We start from the raw sequence: 26,672 nt of genomic DNA on the forward strand, positions 1-26,672 counted from the left end.
GGGCCTTCCACCAAACAACCCGCAGCAATCGTTAATTGACAGACCGCCCCCGCCTTCCCCAGACGGCGACCAATCGCTGCCTTCGGTAGGCGGGATTCTGGGTTGGCGGCAGGTCTCATTTGCGCGGTGCCGGCTGGGACTTGTAGTGCACATTTCGGTGACGTTTCCTTGTTGCGAGCAGAAGCGCCCACGTTAGCCGAACTACTAGTTCCAGTGTGCAGCGCGGCCACCATGCCTCATACCCTCCCTTCCCTGGCTTCTGACGGCGGCGGTAAGTCTGTCATTTTAATGTGTCTGCTTCTCTGGGTAGATGGGGAAGCTGCACTTAAGAGAGTGGAAGTCTTTACAATCTCTTTGTATTTGTTTAGAGTCAAGAATCTTGTTAATGATAAGGGCAGTGAACGTTTGTTGAGGAAATGCCACTAATGGGGATGGGGTGCAATGAGCAGGAAGGCTTGGGGAGCGTTGCGTGGAACGTTCTGCCGCTCGGCACCTGCTTATCCTTGGCAGATATAGCAAAGCACTAGCAATACAAACGATAAGGGACTGCACTGTTTCATAGCAGTCAGTATTATATGTCCCGGGCCTTAGGGCGCTCTCAGTCAGGCTGGACCTTCACACAGTGAGCTAAAAAGCAACTGTCTCATCTTTTAGGTTCATTTTTTTTTAAAAAAGTACTATTCCAATGAAATTCTAACTTCACCTCTTCAAAACAAAGTTCGGTTGGATTACAGGCGTGTCAAGCCCTTTGCGATTTGATGATTACTGCTGAAATTTAGCACGTCCATACCAATAGCGGAATGATAACATTGAAATTACAGCTCGCTGTGTTTCATCATACGTCTCCCCACCTGCGCGTTTGACGTGTACTTACAACGAATGGCCTTACCAGAATGTAAAGACTAAAGATAAAAGTGTTTTTTTTCGTGATAATCCAGCCACAATATAATTTATATTTATGTATTCAAGATGATGTAAAACGAATAGGAACGTTTCATTGTAACATTTGAAGCACTCAGATTCAGGGAGATACTGCATCGCGCGAATGAATGTTAATTGTAGAAGAATGTTTTTTCTTCTGTAATGGCAAGTTTTTTAATCCTCATTAAACGTCCACAGTGATAGAATTGAATAGTATGTTTACAACATTGTTTTGGCATTTTATTGTCAAGTCGTCAACATAGCGTCTGGAAGATTTTAACGTTGCTGAAATAAGATGTATCAAATTTTGTTTTAAAGAAGAAAATTCTGGAAACACTCATAAGAACAGGCAACATCTGTGAAAAGAGAAACAAGATAATGTTTCAGGAACGAGAACCTCCAACGAGATGGGTTAAGGTTCTGACGAACGGTCTTCTGCCAGAAACATCAATGTTGCTTCTCTTCCACAGCTGTTGCCTTGACCACAGTGATTCCAGTATTTTCTGTGTTTATTTCAGATTTCCAGTATTGACAGATTGTATATTTATTCTCAACATAGATTCTTCATCTGTTCTGAGGAAATGTAAACTTGCTCTCTTTGGCAAAGTAAAAACCGATGAAGGTAAAAACATGGACATTGCCCAGTAGAAGATTGTAGTTTCAAGTTATTTCTGATGAATAAGATGAAGTTTAACATTTGTGTGAAGATCTATCATCAATCTGATTTTAATTAGTAATAGATGGAAGGTAATTTTGTGGCTACTGCAACTGAAAATGGAAAATATATTATGGGCATATCAAATATTGAAATATGAGCAGGGGGAGGAAAAAAATATTAGTTTGACCCAACTTTGGTAGGATTTCCTGTCTGAAATTCGAAATGGCCTATTTGTGATGAAACATTTTCAGCATTTATGTTCTTGGTTCTTATGGTGCTTTCTGAGGCAGTGGATTTGTGGCTCCGGTTGCCCTCCTAAGGTTGCTCAGTGGTCTTGTTGCCTCATAGTGCCAGAGACCAAAGTTTGATCCTGATCTCAGGGGTGCTGTCTGAGTGGAGCTCCCACATCCCAAAGACATGCAAGTTTGTAGTTTAAGTGGTATCTGTAAATTGCCCTTCCGTGTGTGAGGAGTGGATGAGAAATTGGGATTACGTTGAACTCTAAATGGGTGATCAATAGTTGGCATGGACTTGGTAGGCCGAAAGGCCTGTTTCCATGCAGTATCTCAAACATTTGGTGAAGGCTGATGGGGCTGCCTATTTTACCTGTTTTTCGTCTTAAGTTAGTGTAAATAATCCTGGGGTATTATACTGAAATCATAAATGCGTATTCAAAATAATGCAACTGCTACCTCATTTGGTAATGAAGTAGGAATAATTGGAAATTAATTTGCATCGGGAGTGCATACATTGGACATTGTAATAAATCATTGTCCTTTCTCCAACTGAATCTCGTTCAGACTTATGGATTGTACTTTTTGTATGGTCAAGACGAAGCGGCATTATCATAGTTCCAAGTTGAAGTTGCTGCATTTCACAATAAATCTGTTAACATTCATTAGACCTGGACAAAACATTGAATAGACATTATTATATGTCGATTATCAAGGGTCTCGGCCCGAAATGCCACCCATTCATTCTCTCCAGAGATGCTGCCTGTCCCACTGAGTTACTCCAGCTTTTTGTGTCTATCTTCCAGTAAGTTATTTTTGCCATTTTACGGGGGGGGGGGGGGGGGCTAAAATATAATGCACCATTGGTTGGGAAAACCTCAATAGTGATGCAATCAAACCCTCGTTAATCTACATTAGAAAAAAATGGATACTCATAAGATAGAACATTTTGTTTGAAGAATTGAATGAAAGTATAGTCTATGGTTAGGTTGGGCAAGCTTACGGGGTGCAGATGCAATGACCTTTTTATCCAAGAAGAATTATAATTTGGATCCTGGCTGAAAGGATCATGGAAACAGATGCAAAAGTAAGTGTTCTTGTTCTTCCTTATCTCATCCTGCCCTTCCACTTTGCCTTCCCTCCTCGGTATTCACATTTCAAATTAGACATATGTTGCAGTTCTTGATAACCTTTTGGGTAAAGGTGGTGATTTGCATATTAATGTTTTCTTTCATGTATATATTATCTGATACAAGGCATTTTAATATTATTGTGAACTTATAATTTAAATTGTACTTGACATTAGGAATTTAGTAAATCAAATAGCAGAAAAAGGTATGTGGACACCTATGACAAATACAAACGTATTCATATTATCATTGCTCTATATTAATACTATTTACTCAAGTAATACGTTTATAATGAAAAGTACAATTTGAATGTGTAAAATAGAAGTAGATTACATTGAGAGTTTACGAGTATTTACTATGGGATGTTGAGGAAATGGTAACGGTAGAGCAGGAGAAAGCACCCCCCCCCCGGCGTTGGGAAACCAAAGCTCTTCTGCAAAGTCCATCAGTCACCTGTCTCCTAATGATCCGGACCAACATTAGATGGATTATTTTTTTAATATGAAACGTGGTTACGCAGAGCTCAATAACATTGTTTGGCTTCATCCAGTACCTGGAGGGTACCCGTATTGCTTCTTGAGTGAACGGCTGTATACCGCTGAACAGTCTAAATCCCGTGGCCAGAATAGGGAAGGTTTAACCAAGTGTGAATTCCAGCCAAAAATAATGTCTGTCATTCTTTCGCTCGATTCTATCCCGTGTATGATAGGATATCAAACAAGGATATGCCTACATAAAATACCATGCCTGTTCCCGAGAAGTCCCCACTGGTGAGACTTAAAATCTACCAGTGCTGTCATGATCACTGAGTAGCATGGCGATGTCTGTATACGGAAAACATCAAACACAATGTTGCAAAAAATCATTCGCAGCTGCAGAGATCGCTGTTGAACGTCCTTGCACATCTTAAATCTCAGAAACTCTTCGCTGCCGCCTGCCTGAGCTGGTCCTCGCAATAGCTGCAGAAGACTTTAAATATATATTTTGTACTCCTTATGTATTGCGAGACACAGGGAACTGCAGATGCTGGAATCTTGAGAAAACACAAAGTGGGGTGGGTATGTGCACTCTATGTGCACTGAGGTGGGGTTCGGGGGCTGCCACTGGTTCTTTGACCTTCTGACCCACACACCACAATCAGTGAGGATAGGCGACAACACCTCCTCCACAATAATTCTTAACACCTGTACTCGAAAGGGATTGTGTGTTCAGTCTGCTATTAAACTGCATGAACACTCACAACCATGTGGTTGATAAACAATTTCAGCTCCCACTCCATCTACAAGTTTGCTAATGACATCACTGTTGTTGGCCTGATCATGCAGAGTGATGAGTCTGGGTACAGGAAGGAGAATGAGAACTTCGTAACATGGTGTGAGGACAGCAACCTCTCCCTCAATGTCAGCAAGACGAAGGATCTAGTTAGCGATTTTAGGAAGCGCGATGGAGTACATGCCCCAAACAATATGAACGGTGCTGAAGTGGAAATAGTTGAGCCCTTCAAGTTCCTCATTACCAATGATCAGTCGTGAACTAACCATGTTGATGCGATGGCCAAGAAGGCACACCATCACCTCTACTTCCTCAGGAAATTTATGAAATTCAGTCTGAGGAGACTGAGGATATTGGACTTTGTCTATGCCATTGATGCGCTACAATGCTGAGAAGAGCACTCTGTACCCTCCCCTTTGCTCTAGCTATTGCACTTGAGTTTGACATTATTCTATTTATGCATGGTGTTATCTGACCTGATTGGATAGCATGTAAAACAAAGCTTTTCACTGTATGTCAGTACATGTGACAATAATGAACGTAAACCTATTGAGTTGTGAGGGCTGCTTACAACTTGGTTGGTGATTCTGTTGTGAAGTCTGCTCTAATATGGGAAGCAGGCATACAGTAAAAGCCATACAGCCATTGAAAATGATATAGAGCAGACCACTGGCATGATGAAATATTTGAACTTCTTTAAAGGATTTCTGCAGTCCTCGGCAAGTTTTATTCCAACTATTGACAAGGATGAAAAGAAAGAGACAAGTGAAAGAGGAGTAAAAAGGAAGGTAGCTATCTAGATAGCCATTGTCTACCCCAACTATGTATGGTGTGCTCCACAGCCATAATTCCCTATCAAATGCAAAAAATACTGGCTCTCATAACATTAATAAAAGTGCTGAAAAATGTGTTTTTTTTAAAATAATGCCATATCACATGAAGCTCATATTCACTCCTTGATATATCATATCATATATCTACAGCCGGAAACAGGCCTTTTCGGCCCTCCAAGTCCGTGCCGCCCAGTGATCCCCGTACATTAACACTATCCTACACCCACTAGGGACAATTTTTACATTTACCCAGCCAATTAACCTACATACCTGGATGTCTTTGGAGTGTGGGAGGAAACCGAAGATCTCGGCGAAAACCCACGCAGGTCACGGGGAGAACGTACAAACTCCTTACAGTGCAGCACCCGTAGTCAGGATCGAACCTGCGTCTCCGGCGCTGCATTCGCTGTAAAGCAGCAACTCTACCGCTGCGCTACCGTGCCGCCCATTGTTTCCTTAATATCTTCATTTTGGTTTTGATCAGCTTTGAAGTTCTTTGTTGTATTCCAGTGACTGCAGAATTCCAAGTTCACAAGTTATAGGAGTAGAATTAGGCCATTCGGCCCTTCGAGTCTACTCCATCATTCAATCATGGCTGATCTCTGCCTCCTAATCCCATTTTTCTGCCTCTCCCCATAACCCTTGACACCCATTCTAATCAAGAATTTGTCTATCTCTGCCTTAAAAATATCCACTGACCTGGCCTCCGCAGCCCTCTGTGGCAATGTTCCACAGATTAACTACCCTCTGACTAAAGAAGTTCCTCCTCATCTCCCTTCTAAAAGAGCACCCTTTAATTCTAAGGCTATGACCTCCGGTTTGAGACTCTCCCACCAGTGGAAACATCCTTTCCCCATCCACTCTATGCCTTCCATTATTCTGTAAGTTTCAATGAGGTCCCCCCTCAACCTTCTAAACTCCAGCAAGTACAGGCCCAAAGCTGTCAAGCGCTCATCATATGCTAACTCACTCATTCCTGGAATCATTCTTGTAAACCTCTGGACCCTCTCCAGAGTCAGCACATCCTTCCTCAGATATGGGGCCCAAATTTGTTCACAGTACTGCAAATGAGGCCTGACCAGTGCCTTATAGACCAGAGCATTACATCTCTGTTTTGACTTGCAAATTAACTTTTTGGGCATCCTGCGCCAGCACTCCCAAGTCCATTTGCATCTCCGATTTCTGGATTCTCTCTCCAGTTATAGAATAATCTACGCCTTTATTCTTATTACCAAAATGCATGACTCTGCACTTTGTTATACTGAATTTCATCTGGCACTTCTCTGCCCACGTTCGTAACCAGTCCAAGTCCTTCTGCAGAGTTCTTGCTTCCTCTACACTGCCTACCCCTCCACCTATCTTAGCATTTCTGTGCCTGATAGTAGATTGCATCCCAGCACTAATCCTCATGGTACACCATAATTCACAGATTTCTAATCAGAGAAACATCTTTCCACCACTAACTTCTGCTTCCTATAAACAAGTTAATTTTGGATCCAATTGAGCATCCTTACTTTGACTCCTAGCGTCTTAACCTTCTGGACCTGCCTACCATGGAGGGGGGGGTCAACTATCTAATTAATGTCTAACTAGACAACAATTTCTGCCCTGTCGTCATTTTTTTGTTGTTGTATCTTCAAAAACTCAAGCAAATTAGTAGGACAGTGTTTCCCCTGCACAAAGCTATGGTGACTAACTCTAATATGTTCCTGCATATTTTAATACACATAAATCCTGTCTCGTGGAATTTTCTTCAGTAATTTACCTACCACTGACTCAAGGCTCATAGTCCGCAGTTAACCAGCCTCCTCTTGCTTCCCTTCTCACCTGTGGCTAACAATGAAGGGAAAAATGTCTTCCCTCGTTTCCGATAGCATCCTTGGTAAATATCATCCTTCCTTGGTGATTTATCTATCCCTGTGTGTTCCAAGACACATAATACTTCCGCCTTCTAAATACTTGCTCCAGACCATTAACATGTTGCTCCCTGCACACACTTATCCACAATGTCCTTCTCCTTGTTGAATACTAGCTAGAACTATTCATTTAGGACCATTCCCACATCCTCTGGTTCCATAGGGACTTGCTCTTTTCCCAGTTACCCTTTTGCTCCTAATATACTTAGAACAGCTTGCGATTCTCCTTAATCATACTTGTCAAAGATATTTAATGACTTCTCTTTTTGTCCTCCTAATTTTCACAATTGCTTTTCCACGCACTGTCTTGCTTGATTGTGGGTGCTTATACCCGTTATGTGCTTCCTATTTTTCATGATTAGACCTTCAGTAACACCTTTGTAATCCAGGGTTCCCTCATCTTGTAAAGTTTCCCTTTCACCCTTACTGGTATATGTTGTTTCAGATCTCTTGCTAACTTTTTTTTAAAAGGGTTCATCTTGTATGTTGTTTTATCTGCAAGCCTCTGCTTCCAATCTACCTTTGCCTGCGATATCAAAAACAATGTTCCCCCAGTTTTCAATCTAAATTTGAGGACCAATTTTACCCCTTTCCCTAATTACAATGAAGATTTACTTGGCTGTAAAGATCTGCCTCAAAATAGAACAGGTGCTGAATTTTTTGGAGGTATGCACATGTATGAGGCAGGTGTGGATTTATTTGAGACCATTGCATTGGAAATGTACTAAAGGACTGGCCACAACGATAAGTATGGTAATGAACCCCAGGAAAGAGAGTTTGTGGAGTGCCTCCGAGATGGATTCTTAGAACAGCTTGTACTGGAGCCTACCAGGGAGAAGGCAATTCTGGATTTAGTGTGTAATGAACCTGATCTGATAAGAGGACTCGAGGTAAAAGAGCCATTAGGAGGCAGTGACCACAATATGATAAGTTTTACTCTACAAATTGAGAGGGAGAAGGGAAAATCAGAAGTGTCAGTATTACAGTATAGCAAAGGGGATTACAGAGGCATGAGGCAGGAGCTGGCCAAAATTGACTGGAAGGAGGCCCTAGCAGGGAAGACGGTGGAACAGCAATGGCAGGTATTCCTGGGAATAAGGCAGAAGTTGCAGGATCAATTTATCCCAAAGAGGAGGAAAGATTCTAAGGGGAGTAAGAGTAAGGGGAGTAAGAGTAAGAGGCTGACAAGGGAAGTCAAGGACAGCATAAAAATAAAAGAGAAGAAGTATAACATAGCAAAGAAGTGTGGGAAGCCAGAGGATTGGGACTCTTTTAAAGAGCAACAGAAATTAACTAAAAAGGCAATATGGGGAAAAAAGATGAGGTACGAGGGTGAACTAGCCAATAAAAGCTTTTTTAGGTATGTGAAGAGGAAAAAAATAGTCAAGGCAAATGTGGGTCCCTTGAAGACAGAAGCAGAGGAATTTATTACGGGGAACAAGGAAATGGCAGACGAGTTGAACCGGTACTTTGGATCTATCTTCACTAAGGAAGATACAAACAATCTCCCAGATGTTCTAGTGGCCAGAGATCCGAGGGTGACGGAGCAACTGGAGGAAATCCACATTAGGCAGGAAATGGTGTTGGGTAGACTGATGGGACTGAAGACTGATAAATCCCCTGGGCCTGATGGTCTGCATCCCAGGGTACTTAAGGAGGTGGCTCGAGAAATTGTGGACGCATTGGTGATCATTATCGAATGTTCTATAGATTCAGGGTCAGTTCCTGTGGATTGGAGGGTACCTAATGTTATCCCACTTTTTAAGAAAGGAGGGAGAGAGAAAACGGGGAATTATAGACCAGTTAGTCTGACATCAGTGGTGGGGAAGATGCTGGAGTCAATTATAAAAGACAAAATTGCGGAGCATTTGGATAGCAGTAACAGGATCGTTCCGAGTCAGCATGGATTTACGAAGGGGAAATCATGCTTGACTAATCTTCTGGAATTTTTTGAGGATGCAACTAGGAGAATTGACAGGGGAGAGCCGGTGGATGTGGTGTACCTCGACTTTCAGAAAGCCTTCGACAAGGTCCCACATAGGAGATTGGTGGGCAAAATTAGAGCGCATGGTATTGGAGGTAGGGTACTGACATGGATAGAAAATTGGCTGACAGACAGAAAGCAAAGAGTGGGGATAAATGGGTCCCTTTCAGAATGGCAGGCAGTGACTAGTGGGGTACCGCAAGGCTCGGTGCTGGGACCGCAGCTATTTACAATATACGTCAATGACTTGGATGAAGGGATTAAAAGTACCATTAGCAAATTTGCAGATGATACAAAGCTGGGTGGCAGTGTTAACTGTGAGGAAGATGCTATGAGGTTGCAGGGTGACTTGGACAGGTTGTGTGAGTGGGCGGATGCATGGCAGATGCAGTTTAATGTGGATAAGTGTGAGGTTATCCACTTTGGTGGTAAGAATAGAAAGGCAGATTATTATCTGAATGGTGTCAAGTTAGGAAAAGGGGACGTACAACGAGATCTGGGTGTCCTAGTGCATCAGTCACTGAAAGGAAGCATGCAGGTACAGCAGGCAGTGAAGAAAGCCAATGGAATGTTGGCCTTCATAACAAGAGGAGTTGAGTATAGGAGCAAAGAGGTCCTCTGCAGTTGTACAGGGCCCTAGTGAGACCGCACCTGGAGTACTGTGTGCAGTTTTGGTCTCCAAATTTGAGGAAGGATATTCTTGCTATTGAGGGCATGCAGCATAGGTTTACTAGGTTAATTCTCGGAATGGCGGGACTGTCATATGTTGAAAGACTGGAGCGACTAGGCTTGTATACACTGGAATTTAGAAGGATGAGAGGGGATCTTATCGAAACGTATACGATTATTAAGGGGTTCGACACGTTAGAGGCAGGAAACATGTTCCCACTGTTGGGGGAGTCCAGAACCAGGGGCCACAGTTTACGAATAAGGGGTAGGCCATTTAGAACGGAGATGAGGAAAAACATTTTTAGTCAGAGTTGTGAATCTGTGGAATTCTCTGCCTCAGAAGACAGTGGAGGCCAATTCTCTGAATGCATTCAAGAGAGAGCTAGATAGAGCTCTTCAGGATAGCGGAGTCAGGATGTATGGGGAGAAGGCAGGAACGGGGTACTGATTGAGAATGATCAGCCATGATCACATTGAATGGCGGTGCTGGCTCGAAGGGCCGAATGGCCTATTCCTGCACCTATTGTCTATTGTATGCTTTCAATTGCACAAGCCTGAGTACTAGAATTTGCACTGGAAGCTGAAGCAGTACATTTTTTTTAAATGGAAAGGTATTGTCTCCAAATCTTAACAATATAATTGTAGGAATTAAATTTGTAAATTTTGTGAAAACAACTACTTTTAATTTTCACATCTTTGCTGCTATGTATGAGCAAAAGGGTACTGATACCATCACTCACATTTATATTCTGAAGTATGGAAGCGGATCCATGGTAAAGTTATAAACAGAAGTGTATGAATTGTTATCTGAGATTGAAGCCTTTCTATCTCTAAATAATTTTCATTTGGTAGTCTACTTTCAGCGTTTACACTAGCTTGCCAAGTCTGCATATTTGGCATATATATTTTTATTCCATTCTATTACAGGGAAATGCATTCAAGGCATTTCAATTCACATTCTATTGTTTTTAAAAAAGCTTGAATTCCAGAAAATAATAGTACAAATCATATTCCCATTTTTGGCATTAATGTCTATTAATGATTGCAAAGAGTGTCAATCTCAAATCAAAATAACATTATCTCAAATAAAACTTAACTCTCCAAAATCTGAAAACTATTTCCCCTCATGTGACTCTCTTCCACAGAAAGGAAAGCAATGATGAGTGAACTGTACTTATCTGAGATATCAAGGCCCTACTATTGCCAATGTTACAGGAAACTTTGCGGGGTTGTCAGATGATAACGATGTGAAGTTACCATTTTTAAGTTGTTCTTTCTGGTCTGACAACAACATTTCTAGAACATTTTTATAACCCTATTGTCATTCCATTCTACTTGCCTTTTCAATGGTGGATTTTCTGCAATGTCTTTAACTAAAGTCAAGTACCAAAACAGGCTGTGCATTAGAAAGACTCATCAAACATTCTTGTCTTTCATTCGTCCCACAAGGTCCCACATAGGAGATTAGTGGGCAAAATTAGGGCACATGGTATTGGGGGTAGGGTACTGACATGGATAGAAAATTGGTTGACAGACAGAAAGCAAAGAGTGGGGATAAATGGGTCCCTTTCGGAATGGCAGGCAGTGACCAGTGGGGTACCGCAAGGTTCGGTGCTGGGACCCCAGCTATTTACGATATACATTAATGACTTAGACGAAGGGATTTAAAGTACCATTAGCAAATTTGCAGATGATACTAAGCTGGGGGGTAGTGTGAATTGTGAGGAAGATGCAATAAGGCTGCAGGGTGACTTGGACAGGTTGTGTGAGTGGGCGGATACATGGCAGATGCAGTTTAATGTAGATAAGTGTGAGGTTATTCACTTTGGAAGTAAGAATAGAAAGGCAGATTATTATCTGAATGGTGTCAAGTTAGGAGGAGGGGGAGTTCAACGAGATCTGGGTGTCCTAGTGCATCAGTCAATGAAAGGAAGCATGCAGGTACAGCAGGCAGTGAAGAAAGCCAATGGAATGTTGGCCTTCGTAACAAGAGGAGTTGAGTATAGGAGCAAAGAGGTCCTTCTACAGTTGTACCGGGCCCTGGTGAGACCGCACCTGGAGTACTGTGTGCAGTTTTGGTCTCCAAATTTGAGGAAGGATATTCTTGCTATGGAGGGTGTGCAGCGTAGGTTCACTAGGTTAATTCCCGGAATGGCGGGACTGTCGTATGTTGAAAGGCTGGAGCGATTGGGCTTGTATACACTGGAATTTAGAAGGATGAGGGGGGATCTTATTGAAACATATAAGATAATTAGGGGATTGGACACATTAGAGGCAGGAAACATGTTCCCAATGTTGGGGGAGTCCAGAACAAGGGGCCACAGTTTAAGAATAAGGGGTAGGCCATTTAGAACGGAGATGAGGAAGAACTTTTTCAGTCAGAGAGTGGTGAAGGTGTGGAATTCTCTGCCTCAGAAGGCAGTGGAGGCCAGTTCGTTGGATGCTTTCAAGAGAGAGCTGGATAGAGCTCTTAAGGATAGCAGAGTGAGGGGGTATGGGGAGAAGGCAGGAACGGGGTACTGATTGAGAGTGATCAGCCATGATCGCATTGAATGGCGGTGCTGGCTCGAAGGGCTGAATGGCCTACTCCTGCACCTATTGTCTATTGTCTATTGACTTGAAAGGCTTGTGCAGAGATATCATGAGAGTATGGTCACTGCATCTTTTTAAATCAAATTATTTGTAATGTACAAGCTTAGAATAATTGTGAGAAAGACTGATTCCTACTTTGTTGTTGGGAGTGAGTGCCAAGATTTCGACAAAATGGTGATGAAGGATTGGCAATATATTCTTTCAGCGGGATACTTTGGAATTTGAAGGGCAACTTGCAAGTAATGGTGCTCCCATGCATTACTGCTCTTTCTTGGAAGTAGAGTGAAACAGTGATTTTGTAATCCCTTCCCGCTCCCCCACCCCAAACTCCAGGATATAGCATTGGAATGAACAATGGACATAACATTGAATATCAAGGGCGTGTGGTTAAGTTCATTCTTGTCGGAAATAAGTTCATCCATGGAGGCAATATGGGTAGAGCTCAAAAACAAGAAAAGTGCAAACACTCTTATAAATACTATAGGACTCCCAGTAGCAGGAGATAGAATAGATAAGATCTGTTGACTGCATAGAGAACCAAAAAATCAAGTTGATTTTGTGGAATGGGTATACAGTAAAATGCTGATAATCTGTTGTCCAGTTTTTTTGAAAACATAGCTGATTTGGCATCAGACTTGCCTGGTTCTTTCCTGTGCTCCTTTTGAGCTTAATGGGACCCTGTTTCCTTAGCTCTTTTTAACCTCACCAGAGCCATGTTTTCCCCCACCTGTTTAAACACAGTTGCTGAAAGTTTTATTATACTACAGGGTAGCATCTTTAAAAAAAAAAAAGGTTTTCTAATTTTTTTGTGATCCAATTGAATTTGGCAGTCATCTGACAGTTTCAAATCACAAACTATAGGATTCACAATGTAGTTATAAATGTATGACATCTGAATTGATTGTCCAATCACTACACTTTTTTGGTCCTAACTTGTTTAGTTGCAAGGAAAAAATGGGACATGTTGTTTCACTGTATGAAGATTAATCGTGGGAGTTTTACTTTTCTAATGTTTCATTGATAACTTGCTGATTATTTACATAATTTAGGCACCATCTTGGAAATAGTTATCATCAGTTTTTTGGTGCCATTTGTGTGAAATTTTGTTTGTGCTTCAATTTTGATGATTTACTGAGCTTGCCACTACTATCGACATTGAATTCTGTGGTTTTGAGTATGTCCTTTGCACATTCTGCAAATGTACAATAGTCTCACATTTCTTGTGCAATGCTGATGGCAAACTGATCCTCTCAAATCATAGAATCTGCTTTGGTGTACCTAATCCAAAAAGTGACCCTTGCAAAAGAATAAATGGCAAGAAGCGACCCACTACCTGAGCTATTTCTAGGGAGTCTTATTTATTTTTGAACACTGTTTTGATAGTCAGTGTTTTGAACACTGTCTATCCCTACAAATACTCCACAAGGCTTTCAGCTATCGCTTTTTAAAAATTGCAGATACCTATGAGTATTTTGACTGGGAGAGCAAGAGCATTCTAATAAATCAGTATGCTGTCAGGGTCACATTATGTTTGATAACTTTGTTACGTGTGGCAATTCATCAGAATTGGTTTTAAGTGAATGCTGAAGGTGTGGTGTGTATGAGTGCAATGTTGTTAGTAGATGGAATTTGATATCTTCATTGATATTGTCCATGCTTGAAGTAATTAAGTTTCTTCTGGTTATTCCACATGAGGTCTTGCTTCATTTTACTTCCAGAAGTCGTGCTGAGCTCCCAAATTAATTGAGCCTTTCTCCTTGTGCCTCTTTATTCCATTGTCCCCAGTACAGTATTGGAAGATTAGTGGTGCCAGGTTCCTGCTCTGGTTGGACATTTCATTACTGCACAATTGCTTCATAGTGGTTGGAGCCAATGAGATATTTTCTTCTGGTAGAGAAGGCATGACTTTAATCAGTGCCATACCAAGTGTGTTCGCCTCCTGAAATTACTGTCTAAGAAGATGACCTCTGTGTAAACAAGAGTCATTGAATTTGGTATGTCCTCGAACTTCATGTTGGAGCAGCGCTGGGTCAAATGGCAATATTTTTCAAGCCAATGGAATTTCTGGCAAAGCTAACATCGAAAACTAGCTTAAAGTGTTGCATTTCTACTGTGCAAAAGCTTTAAAATATGCAGGCGTAGGGAAATGAACAATATCTTTTATACCTCTAATTACAAAACTTTTTAAAGATTATTCAAAATTTATTGAAAATGTCATCACAAAATTCCCATTGCTCCTGGCCATATTTGTATGATTCTGAATGATCTTAACTTTATGGGAATTTTAGAGCATCTCACCTAATTAGCAGCACACTATTAATGAATATTAATAGTTGAGATCAAAAGTGGGATGCAGATATCAAAGCAGAATAATGATTTAAAAATCACAACATATGCTTAGTGCATAGAAACTGGGTAGATTCACTCTGGGCACACTTGACGCCTCCATGTAATCTGCATTTTTTTGCAGAAGTTCATTTGTTTCCTTCAGATAAATATTTTATGTACAAAATATGAAATCATAATTTGAATTGCTCAAGAATTCTTAATTTATTGGAGGAAAATATCAGGGCCATTCTTAGTCATGTGTGTGAAAAGTCAAAAATGTGAAAAGTTGTGGCATAATCTCTTCTAATTCTGAAAGCGAGACAGAAGAAGAATGGGCTGAAGAAGGGTCTCGACCCGAAATGTCACCCATTCCTTCTCTCCAGAGATGCTGCCTGTCCCGCTGAGTTACTCCAGCATTTTGTGTCTACATTAAGTTCAGTTTTGAGCACAATTTGGAAGGAGATAGTGGGTGTAGCTTTTATTTATTAACATGGTTAAATCATGAGGAAAAGTTACATGCTCTCCACAAGTTGTATTCCCTGTCATTTCAACACGCAATGGTGAATTACTATAAACTTTTGAAATATTAAGGGGATATAAGAATTGACATGGGGATAAACTATTTCTGTGGGGTGGTGAATCGGAATCTAGGCTGTAAATGCTACAAAATAAGGTACATTTATGTGCCTGAAGTTTGGAATGCTTCCACAAATTACAGTTAATTGTTTTCATTCTGAAGCCGCATGAAGCGCATGGGTTTTCTCAGTTAGGCCATAGCTCATTGCAAAGTGTAATTGAAAGGAGGAATAGGTTTGAGGGAGAAAAAATATAATTCTGTTCCTGCTATCCCAGTACTTGCTCTTCAAGGCGATTTACTGGAATCCAGATTGGACCATATTTGATCACTTTTTACTTTCCCTGATTGTGTTTGGAATACATCTTATTCCTTAAGTCAGATGTGGCAGTTCCCTGGGATACAAAGTATTGGGTTTGATTTCAACACCTCCATGAATTTCTCCTTTGCCATAGGAATTGAAAGATTGAAGTTGAGAAGATGGGGCATTTCATTAAATAAAGTAAGTCTGACTTCCACAGACAGTCTTATTCTTCTCCACAGCAATTGGAACACCCAGCTTGTTTCCATACTTCTGTCCCCCTCCTCCCTGTCTCTGCCAGCTCTGCTACCACCATACCACTCCTTTGCAATTGTAAATCCCTTGATCTCTCCTCCCACAGAATCATGGACATCCTTTGCACTCAGTCATGATTGGTGTCCTTTCCCCATCCTGATAGCTGGAGACCAATCCCTAGACTTTTGATTTGCTAAGTTCTTTATAAAGGTTGCTATCCACCCTATATATTGTAAGAATGAGAACAGTGTGTTTGAAAAAATACAAAAAGGTTTAGTCGTCTTATGGTTGTGAAAGATGTTTAAAAAATAATGGCTGATTGGGCATGTGTAGCTTTTACACAGATTATTTAACTTTAGCTTGTTAGTGGCTATGATCAACCAGCTATTAACTTGTGTTCAACACCATTACGTAGTATAAATGTTTAACTGTTGCATGATATTTCTCTGCCTACATTTCTAGCCTTTTATTTGTCTGGTCACATTTCAAGTATCCTTAAGTAATCATAACAAAATATATGTTCATTAGTTGCAGCTAAACCAGTGCACAGATGCATTAAAATATGACCCAAATGCTTTGATGTAGGTCATTTCTATGAAAAAATGTGATTTCAAAGACTAGTGGTGCTGGCGTAAATATGGGTAGCACTTGAATATATTTTCTAACATTATGGCATTTCAATGATAAGTTGAGCTGCAAGAGTTCAAATGTATGAGAAAAACTATTATAAGATATTTGAGGAGTAGCTGAGGTTGAGAAGTGTCCCAAAGATTTAGAAGCATCATGCTAGCCTAAATCTTGAGTAATTTGGTGATACTTGTATTTTGGTATTATGATTAAAATAAATGCCGGAAACCTGAAATAAACACAAGATAAGGTAGAAATACTCATCGGGTCGGGCAGCAGCTGTGGAGTGAAATGAACAGCATTTCTGGTCACTGACATTACATCAGAACTAGAACCCAAATGTAATTGAAATAATTTTTAGACAAATACATTTGTTTAATCCCAAATTAATCTGGGAGGGAATAATATGACACATTTCACTAAATAATATTGTAAAGGAGCAACTGTAACTAAATTTTGTTAACAAATGCATCTGGTGGTAAATGCCATACGAGATACTTAGTAAATAAGGAGGTATTGTTGCAGTTCATTGTTTATAATGGATTCTATTGATGTGACATAGTAGGCCAGGCCTGGCCTGCATGATTAATTAGCAATGGAATGCCAGAATTCATAATCCTACTATTGGCCATTTGGTCCATGTGGAAGAGTTTGTCAATTTAGTCCCACACCCAGAATTTTTAACACAGACTGACAATTAGTCTTGCTTTAGTCTTGCATTTTGGTTTTTGAATGTTCCTATGGAATTTGATTCCACCATCTTTTCGTATATAAGATTGAAGATCTTCATGACATCTGTGCGCAATCTGTGGTTATTTTTACCAATGATTTTTAATCTTTGATTTTGGTCATAGTTGCCAACATTTTCTTTTCATACTTCCGTTTGTAGAATGTCACATAATTTTGAATACCTCTTATTACATTTCACTTTAATCCTGGCTGCTGTAAGGCAAATAATTCCAGCTTCTCTAGTTTCTCCAAATAACTGAAATATTTTGTGCTGTTCTCATCAGATTTTTTGCTCTATTCATGAGGCCTTGACGTCCTTAAAATATAGCACCCAGAAGAATAATAACATTTTATTCTTTTTATTGCAAATCTGAGTACCATTGATGCCTCCTTAACAACCACAATTTAAAAATTCTCATTCTATCTTGTTTTTGTCTAATTCCCTTGAGTCCAATAATTCCCCTGAAAAGGAAAACTGCTGAACCTAGCTGGTCTGGCCAACATTTGACTCAATACTCACCATAGGAATTGACATAACCAGCACTACGACATTTAAACAGAAAAGGATTAAAACTGTGCATACCAGCTGGCACCAATAATCACTAAGTTCAGATATTGTGAAATTTCTCCCAGAGCATCTTTCAATGTCCTCCTTTTAAATATATGGAAATTTTGGCTAAATTGGGAAAGCTATTCCACAGGCTAATTAAGCAACAGACTTGGTGGGAACTATTGTACTACCTCAGAAATTAGTTCAAACATCGACAGAAGAGCTGAACTTTAAAGGTGTGAGAGTGACTGTGCTTTACATAAAAGTTGCATTTAATCAAGCATGACATCAAGGTGTTCCAGTAAAACAGAATTCAATGACCATCAAAGAGATAACACTCCAAGCCTGCCTTGGAAATATATTGTCCTTCGGTAACACTGGATTTAAATCCTGGAACTCCCTGCCCAGTAGCACTGTGGGAGGACCTCCACCAGAAGGACTGTGCAGCCAAAGAAGGTAGCTCACCACCACCACCACCTCAGGCCAATCTGGGATGGGCAAAAAATGTTGGCCTATTGGATGTCTGGTGTTGGATCATTTTTCTATTTATTTCTTTTAGCAGTTTAAAAATGACCACTTTCGCTTGCAATCTTTATGAATCAATGTAACACATTTAGTAATATTTATTATATTTGTTTATAGTTTATATTTTATTCTATAACATTTATTTTAACTTTTCACCTTTTTGTGTGCAGCCAATTTTCAATGATTAACTATTTTTTGGAGGCAGCGATGAATCATTATCAGATGAATCATATTTTGGCTATAAAACACATTGCCACTGGCTATTTTAGCTTCTTTGTATCTGTATCACTTTGAATCTGCCCAATTTCCAATTGATTTTCTTGCATAAGTGGTGGCCACTGAGGAAGACAAGGATCTGGTTGTTGAATTCAGAAAACTATTGGACCATGTACCTGTCTTCATTGACAGGATGGAGAGATTCAACAGCATTAAGTTTTGGGTGTACTTAACTCTTGTGATCTATTCTAGGTCCAGCATATTGATGTAATCATAAAGAAAGCTCACCTCCGTTTCATCAGACGTTTGAAGAGATTTGGCATGTCGCCAAATACTCTATTGAACTTCTACAGGTGTAGTTCTTTCCTGTGGCACATAATATTGGCGATTCCTCTATAATTAAATGGAATTGTTTCCTTTATTGAAAATTGTTATGTTTACAGCAAGGGACAGAGTCATAATCACTTTGATCAAAAGCAGAGTATTGGTGGCAGAGGTCTTGAAAGTATTTTTACACTGATTACCTTCATTTGCATTGAATTCATTTCCTTGGCTCTGATAGGGATGGGAGCTTGGATGTTTTAGCATTAAATGTTCTTGACATGGATTTAAAAATCAATCAATTGTTGCTTCTCTCATTCTTCCAACTCTCAGCAGTTCTTTACGATACTGGTTCTTTTCTCGACGTTGACTTTGAGACATATGGAGATGTGAATTATTTCCCTCTCTGAATTGTAGTGATTGTAGAATTGCAGTCCCAGAATATTCCTATTGGTTGGGAGTTGTCAGGTTGCCTGGCTGATTAGAGCTTTCTTAATGTTTTTTTTCTTGTGGCAGCATTTCTGTTGCTATTGCTGTTTTGGGACTTGATTGATGAAGATGATAGAAGGGATTAAACAGCAGTTGATCTCACAGTTATCAGCTCCTGTCATGTTACAGCTGATGAGAGCATCCTTGATGTCCCTTGCTTAGACAATGATGTAATCTATCAGGCGCCAATGCTTAAACTGGGGATGTTGCCATGAGGTTGTGTACTTGCCTCCAGGATGAAACAGGCTTTTAGTAACCATTTCTGTAATTATTTGATATGTCTTTTAAAGGAGACAAAATCTGCACAGTAGGCATAGCTGAGTCATTGTGAGTTTGTGTTCTTTGTGAAATGATTTGGCCAAGAAAATATAATATTAATATAGCAATCTATTTCAGGAATCTATTAGAATCAATTATGCATCAAATAGCTCGCATCTTGTCATGTTTTGCAACTATTTTACAGACTCAACAGATAACAAAATAGAGACTTTGATTTGATTCTTACTAGTCTGAAGAAGGGTCTCGACCCGAAACGTCACCCATTCCTTCTCTCCCGAGATGCTGCCTGACCTGCTGAGTTACTCCAGCATTTTGTGAATAAATGATTCTTACTAGAAATCTCCTTGGCTGCTGATCATTATGAAAGCTGGAAGAAATGGATTTTGGTTAAATTATGATGTTGATTTTGCAGGTTGTAGGACAACACTAGATTAAAACAAAGAAAAGATCAGACAATGATCTGAAAGTAATCCAGCCTGTTTCATATAGAGATAAAGAAGCAAGACAATGAGTAAGAAAACAATTTGATGGCTAATGGCCAAGTAGAATGAAATTGTACAACTTTGAGTAATACTAAAAATCTTTCTTCTGATCAACAGAGTTGTTATGGAGAAAATTGATTGAATAAAGTGCATTTGTGATTGGATTTTTACTTTCTGATTTATGAAAAATGTAAATTACTTAAATGTTCAAACATGGATCTTTATGAAGCCCCAGCAAAATCCAGGATCTATGACTGCTGAACACATCATGCTCATCTTAAATCACAGAAGACAATTCAGACACTTTACAATCATAGAAAAATGGTAGTTGGTAACAATTTGGCCAGTATTGCAGAGAAGGTGATTGGTTATGCAATTACTGAGATCATATGTGTAGTTAAAATTATGAGAAATTGAAATTGGCTGCTGACACAAATGGATCTCAATGCTTTTCAAAAGGTCAGATCACAGGTTGGAGTAGAAAATAATGTAATGTGTCAACAACAGAGATTGTATGGTACTGTCACCTGATTGGAATGCAAGAACACGGATAACAGCATTAATTATGAAAATCAACAAAACATTAAAATATATATTATTTATTCAGTTTCTTCAATGTATAGACTTGCACACCACAATAATTATCATTGATACAATTTCTCCCCGTTAAAGCTGTTTTTCAAATGTGTTAATATTGTTTTAAGTATCTCGGTACAGTATTTGTAAATCAAAACTGAATGGACATTTTAATGCAGTAACATCTGATGCTTGACCTGTAATTCCTTTTGGACAACATCTACTATTTGAGGCAATATTTTGTCAATCAAGTATTTACCAAACAGGATACACAACATTATGAAATACCTTTAATTGCAAGCAAAATCTAAAGATGGTTTGCAGCATTTGAACATAACACAGTTCAACACAGGAACAGGCCCTTCAGCCCACAATGTCTGTGCCAAATATAATGGCATTATTAACTAATATCATCTGTGTGCACATGATCCATATCCCTCCATTGCCTCCATATCCAAATCTATTGGGAATTGATATTATTATAAATTATATATACGTAATACAATTTGTATAGCTTATACTATTAGGTTGGACATCTAGGTTTCCTGGAATCCAAGTAACCAAAGTAATGTTCTTTGTGATTTTTTTATCTTCATACCAATAATTAATTTCAAAATTAATGGAGAAGCCAGCTAAATTGGTTATGGGCTGTCATTTTCTTCCTCCTCTTGATTTGGGTAATTGTTTACAAGACAACCTCAGGAATAAAATGACAAGACCAATCATTGAAGTCATGACTTTATGATGCTTGTTAGTTGAATAAATCTCAAAAGCACTATAACTGCCAGCCTATTTCATCTAATTTATGGGCTGACAATAAAAAACACAACAATAATATGCCATTTATTTTTATTAGATTATAATTGTAAATCCCAAATGCTGCATGGTTCTTTCCCAATTTTAACTTGAATTTTAATGTTCAATTACAATGGGATAATTTTCTGTTTAAAAAAAAATGGAAGTGGTAATAAAAGCTTTGAAAAGCAAATCTAGGTGCAGTATTCCCTCTTTGCACGTACATTAATTTTAGACGTGCCTCAGTAATAAAATAAATTGTTGTTTCTACATTATATTCTTTAAACATATCTAATTATGCAGGCTTAACATTTCACTGGAGAAAGAGTTTTCAAGAATACTGTTGTGAAATTGCAAAAGACCTTTATTATTAATTAAAGATTAATTGTTCATGTCCCTGTAAAATAAAAAGTTAAAAATTGTTTTTTTAAAAAGCACTGGCCTATTTCCAATTAATAAAAATTCTGAGATTTTTCAATTGAGATGCCATGTATTTGCTTTTACTTTGTATATTTATCCTTTTAAATTGTATATTTCTTGCAAACAGAAAAACATGGAGGGCATTTTAAATATGTCCCCTTAGTTCTGCTATATCAATTTAGCATTGGAGCAAAATATAGCAGCAATTAGCAAGCCAAAGACCTGTCAAACAAAATCTTGAATCATTTTGTTTCCATGAATATTGACTTCTCCATTTTAACAGCATGCTCGGTTATTGCTACTGCATAATATTCCTGTATGGAAGTTTGTTCTTGTAGCTCATTAATCTTGTTCATCAAAATTGTGTACTTGCATGTGTTCCTTGTATCCCATTCCACGATGTTCCTTGCTTATGTGATACTACTCATAGTATCAAATACATACACTTCTTGATCCATCTTTTTCCCCTTTCCCACATCCATATGGTGGTGCCCATCTCTCTAATTTCTGCACTAAGCTTTGAGCCATGTATTGTTCCTCCATGTCTTCCTATTTCCAGACTTGCTGGCACAAAATCTAGAGATTACTGCATTCCAGGCTTTGATTTCCAGTTTTATCTCTAACCACTAAAAATCTGGCAATCGGACTGCAATAGCCATCGTCTACGGATTTGTTGTTAATATATCCCGTCGATTTCGGACTTATTTTTGTACTCTTTTGGAATATTCTGCATCTTTCAGGATAGCATGCAAAACAAAGCTTTTCACTGGACATGTGATAATAATAAACCTAAAGTTATCTTTTATCCTAGCACAAAGGAACCATCACACCTTGCAGAATTCATGAGGATTACAGAAACACTGAATATGCACATTGTTCCCCAGGATGCACAAAGTGTCTTGAATTTTTCCCCATAGCAAATAAATTGTAAGCAAGTGTCTCAGTTGCCTGACCATAATTTATTTTTTAAATGGTTCCCATTTTAGAATCTAGTTAGTGACTTGTTTCAGCTATTAATTTAATTCATGCCTCTGGGGCTTGCATCTTACTGTCTCCCACTGTCAATCTTGGACTGCTTTTTCTTGCAAAACACTAGAAAGCATCTCTTTGCTCTCTAGATGGAAGATTCCCACTCACTGGATTTTACATTTAGAACTTAGCTAAAGCTGCATTTCATAAAATTAGATATTTTGCTACTTCATTCATTGGAGGATTTTTTAGTTGTTGGACCCCATTGGTCCTGTTCACAAACACGTTTACATTGTGCAAGCCACTCAGGACCTGACTGATAAAGTTCTCCTTCAGGGTATGCCTGAGGTACATTTGGGAGAATTGTGTATTCTTATGATGCATGTTTAGGTTGAATTCTGCTAAGTTGAAACCAAACCCAATAGTCTTGTATGAATGAAATTAATAACCATATACAAATTGGACTGCATAAAATCCCTGGACTAGATAGGTTGAGTTGACACACTTCACATTCCTGTGCAAATCAATTGAATCAAGGTTACATTTGGATATAACAAGTCAATATACATGTTGCAGGGCTATCTTTTATTCATCATCATAGCATATTATGTCTTCAGTACTTTACATGTTCACCACATTTCTTTATCGTTTTTAATATAATTTGAAATGGAACTGACCGGATTCTGACAGTTTCCGATGATTTTATCATCTTGAGATCATGGCTGAATTGTGGCCGTGATCAGTTTCTGTTTCATGCTACAATCCTTGCCTTTCAGTCACTCCTCAGACCACAGAGTCATACAACACGGAAGCAAGCCCTTTTGCCCAACTCATCAAGGCCGAGCAAGATTGCCCATCTACACTAGTCCCATTTACCATATTTGGCTCGTGTCCATCTAAATCTTTTCCTATCCATATACCTGTTGAAGTATCTTTTAAATATTGTTTTTGTACCTGCCTCAACTACTTCCTCTGGCAGCTCGTTCCATATACCTATCACCCTCTCTGTGGAAGGTTGCCCCTCAATGCCACAAGACCATTGCCACAAAGGTGTTTCATTGGTTATATAGCTACCATAAGCAAAAATCCTTTTGCTTAGTTTAGTTCAGAGATTCAGGATGGAAACAGGCCTACAGCCCACTGAGTCCACGCCGATCCTCGATTACCTGTTCACACAAGAACTATGTTATCCCATTTTTTTATCCACTCCCTAAATACTCCGGACAATTTATTGAGGCCAATTAACCTACAAACCGAAGCGTCTTTGGGATGTGGGAAGAAACCAAAGTGGTCACAGGGAGAACATGCAAACACCACAAAGACAGCACCGGAGTTCAGGATCGAACCTGGGTTCTCTGGTGCGGTGAGGCAGCAGCTCTACCAGCTGTGCTACTTTGTCATCTGGAAAGGGTAATGCAGGCTGGATTCTGGCATTTTATGAATAGATGCCCGAGCAGTGCAGTCCCGGTGACCACTGTACACTGCTGATCAGGCTGCAACTAGAGGATTAACTCTGGCCATGTCCCGGACTGGCTGTCGGAGATATGGACGGATGGGTGTGGAGGTGAAGCTCTGGGCATGATTACCTCAGGAGATTGCAGAGACTGGATTACTGGAAGGCTTTATAGAGGAGGGAGATAAATATTTAGATCGGGATTGGAGGGTTTGGGGAACTGGCGCTGAGGAGATGACACCTGGGACGGAGTGGCCATAATCAGAGTGACTGGGTGTGAGTGACAACTTCTGACTGCTGCGTTACACTGGAGGGTGCACCACACATCTTGTCTTCTTTCTGAGAAGTGTCATTGATAATAAACGACAGATTCTCATTCATAATCAAGTCAGTCAACAGACATGTATTCATTTCTGCTGCAAAAATTGGGTCACCATTTTTGATATATGGTGCAGTGCAAGGTCTTGCCGGAATATCCTAGATTCATCTGGAAAAGTCTTTGCCATCACCAGCACCACTCTTCTCTCCAACATATTGATATATTACGCCAATCTCATTATTCTGTCCACTGGGTGCAGCAGACCAACACCGTAGTAGCTGAGAAAACCCTAGAGCATTTTTTCAGGATGTTTGACAAACTGGTCTGTGCGGCATTTTCTCACCAGGTCTCCTACTTATCTGCGAACATGTTTGCTATGTTGGCCCTGAATGAGGAAATGGCTTTTGTCACTGAGTAACATTTTCCTCCAGTCCTCGCATGTCCAATTTTTATATTTTAAGGCCCATCGTTTACTCTTCTTTACAGCAGTTAGAAGTTGTTTCTTCACAGGTATTCTGGCTAGATGACTGACTTCAATGCTTCATGCTTTGTATTTCCAATCACATGTTAAGTTGTAACCATCTTTGCTTACCATTTCATCCCGTACATTCCATACATCTTTATTTGCATCATTTCCAGATTATGCTCATCCAGGTGTGTTCATGCATTCGTGTGTCGGAAAGAACTGCAGGTGCTGCTTTAAATCGAAGGTAGACACAAAATGCTGGAGTAACTCAGCGGGACAGGCAGTATCTCTGGGGAGAAGGAATGGGTGACGTTTCGGGCCGAGACCCTTCTTCAGACTGATTGTGTTCATGCATTCCATCTTCATACCTGAATCTTTTGTTCTTGCTCATCATTATTCTAGTCATCCATATTCTTTACTCATCCTCATCTTGAATTAATATTGATTCATTTCATGAATTAGGCTAGACTTTTTTTGTTGGATTCCTCCATTCCCAGTGTACTGACTTGTTGCTGTACGATACTTACTACGCTACTGCATTATCCATCCAACTGAAGGCAAATTTCGCCAAAATCACTGAAATGAATACCTGAAGAATGAAAAATGACCAGAAGAGCTTTTTCAGAGATTTATCGGGTTTCAGGAAAATATAAGAACAAATGGATGTCATAGAAACTCATCATGTAAACAAAAAGCAAAATCAGCCTGTTATTCAATGAATTTTGACAAGAATGTATATTTGGGAAGAGGATAGCAGAGCCACTTCTCTGGCAAATTTCTTGCTTTGGTGAAATCAGGTGACTCAAGGATCCAACTGGGATATATTGTGATCACTCTGAATTATCTTCACAAATTGAGTTATTTGGGAGAAATATGTGAGGAAACTTAATGATTAACTACAAAATAAAACCAGATTCCATTTAATAGTGGTTAAAGAAACCATCTCAATTTAAATAATCAGGAAAGATTTTTTAAAAAGCAAAGTCAAGACAATATATATGCAATAAATTATTTGATTCTTGTTACTTGGATGTGATCAGCTGATACTTATTCAGGGTATTATTTTGCACGTTTTTAACTTAGTTAAATACATGTAGTGTTACTATTTCAGATTTACGTCCTCTTGCATGTGAGATTCTTCCTATTGCAAGAAGAACAGAGATAACATTTAAGAATAAGTCAAGGCGTGCCAAAGGTAGAGGGGATTACTGTTAAAGATGTTGTAGATATGCTGCTGATCAAGGGGTTTAGCTTTTCCTGGAGGATGTCGTTTTTTAAGTTTTACTGTTGCTGCAGAGTAAATGAACATTTTTTTAAAGATCTTTGTGTTTTTTAGAATAGTTGAGACTGATTTGAATAAAAACATCATCTCACCAAATTTGTTTGGTTCATTGCATACATAAGAGTCAAGAGTTATTGTCTTAGGTCCCGAAACGGAACAATGAAATTCTTACTTGCAGCACCACAACAGGTATGTAAACATAGTACTCTGTAAAACCCATAATAAATAACACCAAAAAAGTTCAGTTTATATTTTAAAAAACAAAGACAAATAAATAAGCAATATTACTGCATTGTCAGAAATAATTTCCCCAAGTCTATATAGTTCAGAACCTATTTGGAGGTTGTAAAGTTTAATAGCCTGATGGTTGTAGGGAAGAAGCTGCTCCTGAACCTGGACATTATGGTTTTCAGGTTCCTATACCTTCGTCCCGATGGCAGGAGTGAAATGAGAGCGTGGCCAGGGATAAATGGGTCTCTGATAAATGGGGCTAGCTGCCTTTTTGAAG

The 26,672-nt window shown here is 39.3% G+C and overlaps 1 protein-coding gene across 4 annotated transcripts in view; it reads left to right on the forward strand.

Annotated features, from left to right (window-relative positions):
- The first annotated feature begins 227 nt into the window (after positions 1-227).
- The window catches only part of fhit (fragile histidine triad diadenosine triphosphatase), a 782,425-nt gene continuing 755,980 nt past the window's right edge, over positions 228-26,672 (forward strand). For 3 of the 4 annotated variants that reach the window (XM_078413896.1, XM_078413899.1, XM_078413898.1), the window contains exon 1: positions 228-271. The gene's annotated coding sequence lies outside the window, so the exon portion shown is untranslated. Of the gene's footprint in view, positions 272-1,485; positions 1,544-26,672 lie in introns of those variants that run through there. The other variant, XM_078413897.1, reaches the window with a different exon arrangement.

The sequence above is a fragment of the Rhinoraja longicauda genome, chromosome 17, assembly GCF_053455715.1.
Source record: "Rhinoraja longicauda isolate Sanriku21f chromosome 17, sRhiLon1.1, whole genome shotgun sequence".
Lineage (NCBI taxonomy): Eukaryota > Metazoa > Chordata > Chondrichthyes > Rajiformes > Arhynchobatidae > Rhinoraja > Rhinoraja longicauda.